The sequence below is a fragment of the Chelonia mydas genome, chromosome 4, assembly GCF_015237465.2.
Source record: "Chelonia mydas isolate rCheMyd1 chromosome 4, rCheMyd1.pri.v2, whole genome shotgun sequence".
Taxonomy (NCBI): Eukaryota; Metazoa; Chordata; order Testudines; family Cheloniidae; genus Chelonia; species Chelonia mydas.
In genome coordinates, this window is record NC_057852.1 from 2,097,287 (window position 1) to 2,108,566 (window position 11,280).

Sequence of the window (11,280 nt, forward strand, 5' to 3'; positions counted from 1 at the left end):
GCCTGTCCTCCCTGGCCGTTGTCGTGGACTCTCTGTGAGGTCACCGCCTCCCAACCTCCTTTGACCAATCAGCTGAGTGCTGCAAAAGGCCCTTGTGATGTCACTGCCACCCCCACCCCTGCCCTGCAGGGCTCATGTCCTGCCCCGAGCCGGCTCCTGTGCGTGTTTGAGCTGCTCCCCCTGGGTCACCCCCACACACTCAGTGGTCGTGCAAGGGTTCACGCAGGCCACACGTGGAACCATCAGAGGATGCTCAATGTGCCGCACTCGGTTTTGCAGAGATTTGGAGACTTGAAGGCCAGAAGAGACTGTTAGATCATCTCATCTGGCCCCCCTACACATCACAGGCCTCCTGTATGGCGCAGTAGCGAGTTTTGGACCAAAGCAGACTCGAGAAAGGCATCTCATCAAGGGATGGAGGAAGCACCACTTCCCTTGGGAGTCTGGAGGAAATTGATGCTGTGGGGGGCAGGGAATTGACCCCAAGGCCACACTTGTGAGTCTGTATCATAACACACATGCATAACAGCACTGCGCGAAGTATGTACACGTCACCTTAACTCTGATGTTTCCTAACGTTTAAAGGCCTGGTCTCCAGGGTGTTCTTTGTGCTTCTAGATCTATTTTGGGGAGAGATGCAATCATTTAGTTCAGAGTGGGAGCCGTGTTAGTCTGTATCAGCAAAAAACAAAAACAAAACGAGGAGTAGTTCTGGCACCTTAGAGACTAACAAAGGTATTTGGGTACATTTGATGGTGTGGCTGATGTGATTAGGTCCGAGGATGGTGTCCCTAGACTAGATATGTGGACAGAGTTGGCAATGGGTTTGTTGCAAGGATAGGTTCCTGGGTTAGTGTTTTTGTTGTGTGGTTGCTGGTGAGTATTTGCTTCAGGTTGGGGGGCTGTCTGTAAGCGAGGACTGGCCTGTCTCCCGAGATCTGTGAGAGTGAGGGATCGTCCTTCAGAATAGATTGTAGATCCTTGATCCTGCCCTGGAGATCTTTTAGTTGAGGGCTGAAGGTGATGGCTGGTGGCGTTCTGTTCCTTTCTTTGTTGGGCCTGTCCTGGAGTAGGTGACTTCTGGGTATTCTTCCTTTCAGCAGGTGGGGATTGTAGTTTGAAGAATGCTTGATAGAGATCCTGGAGGTGTTTTTAGTCTGTCTGAAGGATTGGAGCAAATGCGGTTGTATCTTAGAGCTTGGCTGAAGACAACGGATCGTGTGATGTGGTCTGGATGAAAGCTGGAGGCATGTAGGTAAGTATAGCGGTCCAGGATAGGGTGGTGTTTATGTGACCATCGCTTATTAGCACTGTAGTGTCCAGGAAGTGGGTGTCGTGTGTGGCCTCTCCTTCTGCCCCTCCATCCCCATGAACATGATACAGTTCTGCGGTGACCTGGAATGCGACTTTCCGCGTCTCCGACGGAAGGAATATTTCCAACACACCTCTGAACAACACACTAATCCACAGAGACCTTCCGACCAACACGACAAAAAGAAGGATTCTGCCTGAAGGTCGAAACAGCAGACTGGACTTCAACTCGAGTGCTTCAGCCGACAAGCACGGGCTGAAGTGGTCGAAAAGCAGCATCACTTGGTCCATAACCTCAGCCGTGCAGAACACAACACCGTCCACAGCCTCAGGAACAACTCTGACATCCGAATCAAAAGGGCTGACAAAGGAGGTGCTGTCGTCATCCTGAATAGGTTGGAATATGAACAAGAGGCTGCTCGGCAGCTCTCCAACTCCACATTCTCCAGCCCATTCCCCTCTGATCCCACTCAGGGTGACCAAGAGAAACTGCACCATCTGCTCAAGAAACTCCCTGAAAAAGCACAAGAACAAATCTGCACAGACCCGCCCCTGGAACCCCGACCAGGGGTCTTCTATCTGCTACCCAAGATCCATAAACCTGGAAATCCTGGACGCCCCGTCATCTCAGGCATTGGCTAGGGGTGCTGGTCGCGTAGGGCCTGAGGAGAGAGTCGACACAGCCAGGTAATCCTGCTGTCAGGATGCCAATGCCTGAGATGATTTCATCGCAGTCTCTGACGAGGGGGTTCAGGCTCCAGTGCTCTGCTCTGTTTTCCCAGCCCTGTCCAGGGGGTTGTTTCCAGTTTCAGAAATGGGGCAATGTTCACACACTCCCAATGGGTCTGTGCATAAATCAGGCCCTAAGCCAGGGGCAGGCAAACTTTTGGCCTGATGCCGGATCGGGTTTCAGAAATTGTAGGGAGGGACAGTTAGGGGAGGCTGGGCCTCCTCAAACAGCAAGGCATGGCCCGGTCCCTGCCCCATCCTGACCCCCGGCTTCTCGCCCCCTCACGGCCGCCCCGGGCCTCCGGCCCCATCCAACCCCTCTGTTCTCTGTGGGGCCCCCCAGGACCCTTGCCCCATCCACCCCCCCACTCTCTGTCCCCTGACTGCCCCTGGATCTTCCCAACCCTAATTGTCCCCCGCTGCCCAATCCAACCCCTCTTCTCCTTCCTGACTGCCCGGCCCCCCGTGACCCATGCCCCATGCAACCACCTTTTCTCCCTGACCGGCCCGAGACTCTCCGCCCCAACTGACCCCTGCCCTAACTGCCACCCACTGCCCCATCCAACCCCTCCTCTCCTTCCTGACTTGCCCCCGGGACCCCTGCCCCATCCAACCACCCCTTGTCTCTGACCGCCCCGGGAGCTCCTGCCCCTATTCAACCCCCTGTTCCCCTTTGTCTGACAGCCCCGACCCCTATCCACCCCCCAGCTTCTGGCCACCGCCCGAACTCCCGTGCCCTCTATCCCACCCCCTCCCCCACTCCCTGCCCCCTTACCGCGTTGCCTGGAGCACCGGTGGCTGGGGGGCAGCAGCCATAGCCTGGTGCCACCGCACTACCCCTCCCCACAGCCCCGTGGGGCCGCCTCCCCACAAGTTCCCAGGCCCCAGTGTGGCCGTGCCACTCCACAATCCCCCACCGACTGTCCTCCTCGCCCCAACCCAGGGTGCAGCCGCCCCATGCAGCTGAGCCACCCCACCCCACAGACCCCTCCCCTCCCTACAGCCCCCCACAGCCATGCTGTGTCCCCCTGGGGGGGGCCATGGTGCTGCCCCTCCCAACCCAACCGCCACAGCCATGCCATTGACCCAAGTCCCCGATCCAATTCCCCTATAGCCTCTCCCTCCCCCACATCCCTCCCAGACCCAGTCCCCATCCCTACAACCCAATCGCCCCCTGTCCACAACTCCCCTCTCCTCCTCCCACAGCACCAATCCATCCCCTACCCTCCCACAGCTCGCACCACACAGACCCTTCCACCTCCCAGCTGGGCCCCCTCCCCGCCCCCCGCCGCCCCACCCACCCCGTCAGACACCCTCCCCCGCTGGTGCACCAGGGTTTCCCCAAGACCCACCAACAGCTGTGAATGGTGTGGAGGAGAAGGTGTTGGTATTCGGTTGTGTATTGGTATTATGTGTATGTGTCGAGGCTTGTGGGGGCTTTGTGCTGGGAGAGAAGCTGAGCCCTGATTCTTTAGCCTAACTAAAAGAAGGTTGAGGGGAGATAGGATTGCTTTCTATAAATATATCAGAGGGATAAATACTGGAGAGGGAGAAGAATTAAAATTTAAGCTCAGTACCAATGTGGACACAAGAACAAATGGCTATAAACTGGTCACTGGGAAGTTTAGACTTGAAATTAGATGAAGGTTTCTAACCATCAGAGGAGTAAAGTTTTGGAATAGCCTTCCAAGGGAAGCAGTGGGGGCAAAAGACCTATCTGGCTTTAAGATTAAACTCGATAAGTTCATGGAGGAGATGGGATGATGGGATAACATGATTTTGGCAATTAATTGATCTGTAAATATTCATGGTTAATAGGCCCAATGGCCTGTGATGGGATGTTAGATGGGTGGGATCTGAGTTACTCCAGAGAATTCTTTCCTGGGCATCTGGCTGGTGAATCTTGCCCAAATGCTCAGGGTTTAGCTGTTGCCATAATTGGGGTTGGGAAGGAATTTTCCTCCAGGTCAGATTGGAAGAGGCCCTGGACATTTTTCACCTTCCTCTGTAGCATGGGGCATGGGTCACTTGCTGGAGGATTCTCTGCTCCTTGAGCTCTTCAGATCATGATTTGAGGACTTCAATGGCTCAGACATAGGTGAGAGGTTTTTCGCAGGAGTGGGTGGGTGAGATTCTGTGGCTTGCTTTATTCAGGAGGTCAGACTAGATGATCATAATGGTCCCTTCTGACCTTAATATCTATGAATCTATGAATTAAAAACTCCACAGTGTTGGTTGGGGCCTCCTGGAGCCATGGTCCCTATCTGGAGATGCTGAAATCTCACTCTTGCCTGTCTCCTTCTGCCTCCAGCTCCGAGCCAGGCACTGGACAGTTACGTGGTGAACTGATGATAGTGGAAGAAAAAAATCAAAAACCAAAAGTGAAGCCAAAAGCGCAAGCCGGACAGGCAAGGCAAATCACAGGCGGTTGCCATAGACTAGTCCTCCCCCTCCTCCAATAACCCACCCAAACCGGGACACCACAGACCCCATGGACCTGAAACCAACCACCTGGAAGCAGCAGCAAAAGGGCAGCAAGGACACAGGCCGAGAGAGAGTCGAAGGAAAATCAAAAGGGAAAGAGCCCAGTCTTTGAAAGCTTTTTTAGTTCTCTGCACATGCTCCCAGAAGAGGATGGGGCAACCGACAGCCAATCATGCTCTCGGGCAGGGAAAGAAAAGCTACTCCTGGACCAACAACAAAGCAAAAGGAGAAGGAACGGGACAGTGAGCAGGACAGAGAGATTTATTCATGTGAGATGGTAATTCATTAATTCCCTGGTATACTTCCTGGCCATTTCTGTCACTTTAGTGCCATTAAGAAAACTGTTCTTAAAATCTCTGGGTCTCCTTGCCCTACGCTGTGGTTATGAAAGCTCCTTCTCAGCTCCTTTTACTTTCCTGCTTTCCACTTACTGTAAATAAACCATTAACACAATTCTTCTTGTTTCTTCCACATTCATGTCCTAGTTCCAGTTGTTGGGGGCAGAGTCATGAGATGTGTTTGTGACACTCTACACCTTGGGGGAGCATCTTATGCTGATAAGAAGCACACGGGATCTTTTCAGGGGAAAAGGCAATACGCCGCATTTATTGAAAATACAACTGTAAGCATACGCATTTAATCACACAGACACACACACACACACATACACACACACACACACACACATCCTGCAGATGGTTTTACAGTTACCAGTTTGCTGTAGCTCTTGTCAATCTAATGACCAGTTAGATTGAACACAAGCGAGGAGCTGGGCTCCGTCGGTCGTGATCCGATGCTCCGAGGCTTTGCAGGACTGAACCCAGAGTCTGATGGCAAAACACCCCAGCTTTAGACTTGTAAATTCCCACTTTCGTTTACGGATTTTGCAATGTCATTCTGTAATCGTTAGTCCTTAAATGGGGTTAATCTCCGGGTTTTCCGCTGTTATCATTTGGTGGTTTTGTTGGCTTCCCATCCTTAGCTCTTCTTTGTCTTGCATTCAGGGTGCCTGCCTCGCCTCTGAGGTCATCAATGCTGCTAACATGTTTAGCGTCGGATACAGTGGATGTTTTCTGATTGTCTCCTGCTGTTTCCAAGTCTCTCACGTCTTCTTGACCATCTGGACATTTGTGATGGCTTTCCACCTTTATTTTGAACTATGCACACATTTCTCACTCACACCAAACAATTTGACGGAGACTTTCAGACAGGATAACAGTTTAGAAAGGATGATATGGTTATTAAAGGGATTACAAAAGAACCTTAGGCAACTTAGTTTCCAATGCAGACAAGAAACACAACTTAATTTGTAATGCAGATAAGAAACAAGACCTTAGAGCAAATACCATAATGAAACCTTATCCTAAAACAAAAGGTGACCAGGACTGTTCTGGTCTATTCCTGCCTGAAATCAGCTTCAGACATCAGAATCTGGCTGATGCCTCTTTACCAATGGCACACGAGGCCGTTCCTTCCTGCTCTCAGAAAGGGTGGCGGGCAGAATATGGTCACATCCTACCATACATCAATCCATTTAATACATGATTATCCCTTCTCTTTCATTATGCAAAATGCAAACATCAAATCCTCCTCCTCTAGGTGCCCTGTAACCCCCATATTCCTCATCTTGTCTTGAATTGTGATATTACACGTAAACCAGGCCATGCAAGGGATCAGGGGAAAGGTGAGGAGCTGTCAAAAGTCACTCTTCTCTCTGTCTAGATGTGTGTCTCCTCAGTGCTTATGAAATGACAAGAATTGTTCGGTGTTCACTGAAACATGCTGTAAGTTGTGGGATCAGCCAAAAATTAGCTTCCCCAGAGGTAAGGAACGTCAGCAACCCCCGGGTGGTGTGTGAAACAGCCAATCAATAGCCATTGCCCAGCAAGGAAGCTCCCATTCAATGATTCACCTGCTAGAAAATTACAGGAACAACACGGATCCACCAAGCGGAGTTAGGTGCCTAAACTCCCCGTACAGCGCATGGGCCACACAGGCACCTTACAATACAACTCGCGAAATCCAGCTCACTGGGCAGGGAGCCAGCCAAGCCCTTGAATGGGAGAGACTGACGAGGGGGAGGTGTCCGAGCCCGACCCTTCTCTCACAGCACGCACCTGGGCTGTGTCCAGCTGCCTAGCGTAGCTCGGGGTGTGAGTACCAACCTCAGGGCAGAGTGTTACACACCAGGGCACACACCCCATGGGGATTGGGAGCTCGATAGTTTGATTTCACCCACCAAGAGCCAACTCCCCAGGCAGGGCAACAGCCTGAAGAGGGAGTCCCAGACACTCCCCTTGGGCCCTCTGCTCTGTCCTGCCACCGAGGCAAGCCTGCCTTTGGGCTCGATCTGTGGCTCAGGGAGGCCTGAGCATGAGCTGGTGCTGCCAGCGTCACCCCCCCACTGTCTGCAAGGGAGGAAGGATTGAACCAGGGTCCCCATGTTTCAGGTCAGTGTGTGGAGCACGGTGCTGTGGTGGGGCTCTCTCCCGCGCTCCTGTGGAAGTTGGTTCCCTGCGGCTAAATAATGAAAGAGCTCGGGCCGGGGGATTGGATCACCGGGGTTTCCTAATTCCGACCTCTCGGGTGGGTTCCTGCTCTACTGGACAGTGTCATCCAAAGAACATTGTTAGAAATCAATCATGAAAAGATGCGGAACGACAGCAAGCCAGGGGGTTTCAGGACAGGGAGACCAATTCAGGCAATCAGAACAGCAGATAGGACACATTTGGAGCTCCTATGAGGCTCCAAGCAGACATGTTATAGAGACGGAAACTGGCCAGGAATTCTTGGAAACTGGGTAAACACTTATCAAAGTATCCATTTGCGTTATGCTGAGGGGATTTGGGGGGAGGGTGTAAACTATTTCCCTGAATCAAGATTCCACTGGCAGCTCAGTCCACCATGTCAGCGAGAGAAGAGCTGCGGTCCCTGGGCAATGGGCCCCCCGGGGCCTTTAACACCACAGTCCTGGGGAGGGGGTGCTGAGAGGGACCATCCAGTGAGGAACACAAGTCCTTCTACCATCTACCACACCCTCTTTTGGAACGGCTGCTGATGGCTCACCCCATCTGTGGGAACTGTTATCCCCTCTACCACCCTCTATCTGGGGGTTTTCTCTTCTGCGCCTATCTGGCAGGGCAGCCCCCCTGTCTGAACCCCTGATCCGCTCCCAGTTTTGTCCCTCTGCCCAGCCCTCCCCTCCAGTTTCCCCCCTTCAGGGGGATTTTCCCTGCCTTTGGTTGCAAGGAGCAGATGCTGGTGGTGAGTGAGGGCAGCAACTTGCAGATGTCACTGAGCAGGTGATAAGAACAGAAGAGCAAAGAACGGCCAGACGGGATCAGACCAAAGGTCCATCTAGCCCAGTGTCCGTCTGCCGACAGTGGCCAGTGCCAGGTGCCCCAGAGGGAATGAACAGACAGGAATCATGCCGGGATCCATCCCTTGTCGCCCCTTCCCCAGCTTCTGACAAACAGAGGTTAGGGACACCATCCCTGCCCATCCTGGCTAATCGCCATCGATGGACCGAGCCGCCAGGAATCTCTCTAGTTCCCTGTCGAACCTTTTGATCCCAGGACCCTGCTCAGGAACGTAGAAAGTTCTAATAAAGAAGCAGCTTCTGATACCAGGGGACTCCTCTTCCTCCTCCCCTCCCGTGGGGATGAGCAGCCCCCCCCCAGCTGTCTCTCTGCCCCGGCCCCCTATACCTCATCACCCCTTCAGCCTCCCTCCAAATGTTCCCTTCCCCTCATCACCTCTTCAGCCCCCATTCAGCCTCCCCCAAGTGCCCCTGGTCCCCTTCCCCTCATCGCCCCCCTCAACCTTCCCCCCCTCCTAGGCTCCTCCCCAGCTGCCCTTTCAGTCTTTCCCCCCTACAGCCAACTGCCCTCCTTCAGCCTTACCCCCAAAGCCCTCACCTAGCTGCCCCACATACCCCCTTTAGCCTCCCTCCCCCGCAATTGCCTCTTCACCCCCTCACCCACTCCCCTCCCTCTGCCTCTCCCCAAATTCCCAGCTCCACCACGCTGAGGTTCCCTTCCCCACAACCATCCGCTTCCTTCCCATGGGGAACAGGAAATGCTTCTGAAAAAACCCTTTGTAAAGTAAAAAGTAAAACAATCCAAGAAAGCCCCTCCCTTGCTTTTGCTGGGCGCCCAGCTGTGGGTTTGTGTGTGTTCGGCTGAGGAGGGGTTGTTCTGAGCACACTCCCTTCAGGGAAGGGGTGGAGTTGGCCAAAGGGGCACCTTGAATCCTTAGCAGAGAATTCCTTTCTCCACGATGTTAGCTGAGCGTTGCTGTTCCATGTCACCTGACGAATGCAGCATTTGAAACAATCTGACGGTAAATCCCTTGCCCTCTCAGTTGCTGGAGTTCTCACACCCTCTGCTCTTGGGAGCTCACCACAGGACACGGCGTCTTATTTCCAGAGCATCTTGGAGATTAGACGGAGGAACCTGCACCCCAAACCCCTCATCCTCAACCCCACCCCAGAGCCCGCACCCCCAGCCGGACCCCTCACACTCTTGCACCCCAACCCTCTGCCCTAGCCCTGAGCCCCTCATCCCTGGCCCCACCCAACAGCCCACACCCCAACCCTCTGCCCCACCTGAGCCCCCTCCCACACGCCGAACCCTTCAGCCAACCACACAGCGTCCATGTGCAGAATGAAGTTTGGAATGTGCAGCAACGTACAGGGGAGGGGTCACCCCTCATCTCCATATTGGTGCACAGAACAACATTCATTCCGCACGGTTACCCCCAAATCTCTGTCAGGAATAATAAGGAGGTGACATTTTCAACAGGTCCGACTCCTACCAGCATCTATCAACTGGGAGCATTAGAAATCTCTGTGCCTCCCACCCATGTTGCACTGAAATAAAGGATAGAAAGAATATAACCTTAAAGAGAAAGAAGATTTATTAAGGGATAGATACAACTGGGGGAAGATTCACTGTGGGGAACACTACAAATACCTACCCATAGATTCCAGCAAGGGGCATAAAGGACCCTTAAACCGTCCCTTGGTTAAACTAATAAATGCCCGAAAAATAATGACTCTCTCTCTCCAAGCTGCAGAAGGAGGACACCGACAACGGACGGTCCGTCTCAGGATCTCTGGAGCATCGGAGGATCTGGCTCTCTACTGCCGAAGCAGGAGATCAACAGATCTGGGCCGACAGCAAAGCCTCCACTGGGGCCTTTGGTGGATGACAGGAGTCAGGTAAGTATCCGAGTCCTTGACAGATGTTAGGAGCCGGAGTCTTGATCCGATGCCGCGCAAAGAGCCTGGCCGTGGCTGCCTCCATGGTGGACAGCGCCTGCGTCACCCCCGACCCTCCCTCGTACGCTCGCGCTGGCGCACATTCCTGAGGCGCACGCTGACGGGCCCTGCCCCCACCGGGCCCAGCCAGTTCTCTGCCCCTCCGGTTCCCTCAGGGACACAGAGTTTTGGCGGGAAAATGCCAGGAAGAAAGGGTACCAAGATGGAGTTCAAACCCTTCCTATCATGTGCGCCATCTTGAATTTCTAAACTCCATTCTTAATTGCAGCAACATTCATCACAGAATATGACCATGTACCAAAATCGCCTTACAGCACACGGACATAATAGATGAGAGGATACACTGCTCCTGACTTTCCACCTGTCTGTCACATCTTGAATTTCATACATTGACCGATGAGAATAAAGGGCTCTCAGGTGACCTACAGACCAACAGTTGTTCATAGGAATTATTCAGCAAGTATTTTAGAAGACCTGGAACACTGGAGGAAATCATCAACTGCTAAGAGACAATTAATGGAGAGAAGCAGCAAGAGGAATCCCATACTTTGGATTGGTTGTGTCTTATTTCCCTGATTTGAAAGAGACCAAAAGGACCTGAGTCTCCTCGCTGTGGATAGCCCCCTGCTCAGCCAGTCAGCATTGAGACGCTGAGGGGCGGGAGGCTGAGAGGTCTCACCAGATGTCTCAAAGGAGGGCCCTGATCACCATCAGAGGGGATCACTCTCAGATCCGGACCCACCCCTTTGGGAGGACCTCCCGCAATGTGAGCAACCCCCCCTCCCTTGCCCACACTCCACACACACCCCTCCTTGGTAGAGGGAGGGAAGCAGGGAAAAGGGAAAAATGAAGCAAGAGAAGAGGAGAAAGGAGGAAGGAAAGAGGAAAAGGGAAACCAAAAAGGATAAACCCCAAGGTCCCCAGTCATTCCAAGTGTCAAAGTCCTAGGTAGGAAATCAAATTCTGCCCCCTTAAGCCAGTGTTTTCTGTGCCGAGAATTCTGCCTGCAGCAGGTGCATCAGACCCAACAGGTTCCAAACCTCTCGGAGCCTCTGACCTTGTCCAAGGGAAGTTCGTTTTCTGGCACAACCAGGGGTAGGAAAGGAGAAAACTCCACAGAGGCTCCTCCTCACGCTCACAGACGTGAATCCTAATTCTCTCCCCGGCCTCGAGGGGAGACCTGGAGAAGGAGACGTGCAGCAGCAAAGCCGGGGGGGTCTCAGAGACTGCCCTGGCCCTGCACCTCGGCCCTGCCCGGCTGATGTCGGGGTCTCTCTGCGAGGTCACCCCCTCCCCACCACCTTTGCCCAATGGGCTGAGTTCCTGCAAAAGGCCTTGGTGATGTCACTGCCCCACCACCCCTCCCCTCCTAGCTGATGTCCTGCCCCTGCCCAGCCTCTTTGGAGGTTGGAGTTGTTGCCCCTGGATCTAGGGTTGCCAACTTCCGCACCCAACAAAACTGAACACCCTTGTGC